Below are 2500 nucleotides of genomic sequence, written 5' to 3'. Positions count from 1 at the left end.
GCAGAAGGCTATCGTTAAGTCAATAAAAACATTTCAAACGTTTTACTGAATTAACAGAGAACGCTTATCACAATGTGATATTTGCGAGAGATAGTTCTCTTTAAACAAACCTTAATCCGAAAAAAAGTTGTTTTGAAAACGCACCCTATGTACAACAAAGATTATAGTTGTTAAGTCAATAAATACACACCACCAAACATTTCAAGCGTTTTACTGAATTAACAGAGAACGCTTATCACAATGTGATATTTGTGAGAGTAGTTCTCTTTGTAATTCACTTGCATTCGCTGCATCATGATTGTTCTATTATGCATGCATTGTTTCAACGCTTTTTGAGCGAAAATATATCACACACGCGCAAATAAGAGAAGAAAAAATGTTGTAATTCACTTGCATTCGCTGCATCATTAGTGTTCTATTATGCATGCACTATTTCAACGCGTTTAGAGCAACAATAAATAACACACGCGTAAATGAGAGATGAAAAAAATGTGATTCACTTGCATTCGCTGCATCACTATTGTTCTATTATGCATGCACTATTTCAACGCGTTAGAGCAACATTAAATAACACACGCGTAAATGTAGTTCACTTGAGTTCGCTGCATCATTATTGTTCAGTAAGGTTCCCACTTTGTATTACTCCTTAATCGGGCAACCATAGGTGTTCTCGCCCTGTAGGACCTTTTAATGACTCTCTTCTCCGTGGAATCTGAGGGCGTTTCAAAGATCCAGGGATCTGTGTCCTTTTCGATAGGAGAAGGTGGTGTTTCTATCCTGACAGGAATTTTGGATGGACCAACGGGTGTGGTTGGAAGTTTCCTGTGTGCTGTCTTTTTGGGTTGTACCTCGGATATCGTTGGAGAATGGTTTGGAGTGGGCGCATTTGGAGTTGTTGTCGCTGTCCCTACAGGTTTCGTCTTCGTTTCGCTCTTCATTTGTTTTGACAAACCTTGGTACCGTTGTAATAGTTGATCCAATAAGGCCACTTTTTGATCTGCGGGCAAAGTAGAATCCGTGATATGTTTCATGTCTTGATCCAAGCGCGTCAAGGTCGTGAGTTGCGGAGGTGAGGTTAAGCGATGTTCTGTCTCAAGGCTTTGCAATAAATGCTCTGGAACCAACATCATCTTTTGTACGTGTTTCATTTTTAGCACTTTACCCAATAAATCCAAAGCGAACGGTGCAATCAAAGAGGCGAGAGCTGGCAGGAATCCTCCTTGCTGATTGAGAACTTCTTTTTCTTCTTCAGACTAGGTGTCTTGCGAGTCAAATACAGGAGTTTCGACTTGTGTGGTTTCAAGCGTTTAAATGATGAACTTGGAACCATAATGTTCCCTTTAAGTAAATTAAGGGCGACTTCACTGATGGCTTCTATTTGTCCCTTACTAGCGTGAGATATCATCTCTTTCCGCTGTTTCCCTCTGCTTGTAAAACAAGTGCAGAGAAACGGTAAATGTTGATTGACTTTGGAAGCCTTGACGAGTTCTTGTTTTCTTCTCTCGGTAGCTTTTGAAATCTTTCTAGAACGCAAAGTCATGTCACCACCACTTTGATTGTTTACTGTCTCCTCGCGGTGCAACAATTGCAAAGTCATGGCGTTAAATGAAATCTACCGGAAAGGGTTCATCGGTTTTATAGATTTTCTTACCAACGTAAACAATGGGATATGAATGTGACTCTGGGAAGATCCTTGTTCGCAATCGTTGAATGTCCGGGGTTCGTGGATGTAAATCCATCATTAAGTATCCAAATGGTTGTGATGTAGCGTCTTGAAAACTCTCCCACACAAACGGAACGCGCCCAGAAAACGCCTGTTGTGCCAGTGTCCTCAACCCCAAAGTATCTCGAGGATTGTTAAAAGCAATGATGTAATGAGCATTAAGAGAAATGCTCCGGGAAAACTTTCCTGGGGGGAAAAGGTTTTGTGTCAAATAAATGCAGGTGACGTCACAATGATGGGACACTTTGGTGAACAAATCCAAAATGCGCTCGTCATCGCTACAGTTTCTCATGAGGTCATCTAACACGAGCAGACCAGGACGATGAGGGGGTGGAAATAAGGCGGGAATGTCGTCGGGAATACCCTCCATAAACGTGACTTCCTTTACCAATTCCTTAAAACAATCTTGCCATTGACCGTAGCAATACACGATCTTGCGAATGGGGCGTTCAAATAAACAATCTGCGTGTTGAAGTATTTGGCGCGTAAATGTTGTTTTTCCGCATTGGCTGGGGCCAGAAATGATAATACTGCTGGGGCACTTGAATTGAGACATGTTCACAAGACGAAGCTTCAACGATTTGTGTACACGAGATAGAATTCCCACCCCTTTTACTAGCAAATACACACAAAAAACAGCAACATTTTGTTTACTTTTCAACATGATTTTATTGCTTATGGACACAGCGAAATGACTTACAACCTTGTTGAAAGCAATCATTAACTTGACGATAAATGACTGAATTAAAATAAGCGTGTACACTCCGTTCAACTTGT

The sequence above is a fragment of the Montipora capricornis genome, chromosome 9, assembly GCF_036669925.1.
Source record: "Montipora capricornis isolate CH-2021 chromosome 9, ASM3666992v2, whole genome shotgun sequence".
Classification (NCBI taxonomy): domain Eukaryota; kingdom Metazoa; phylum Cnidaria; class Anthozoa; order Scleractinia; family Acroporidae; genus Montipora; species Montipora capricornis.
Note: the sequence above shows the minus strand (reverse complement) of the source record.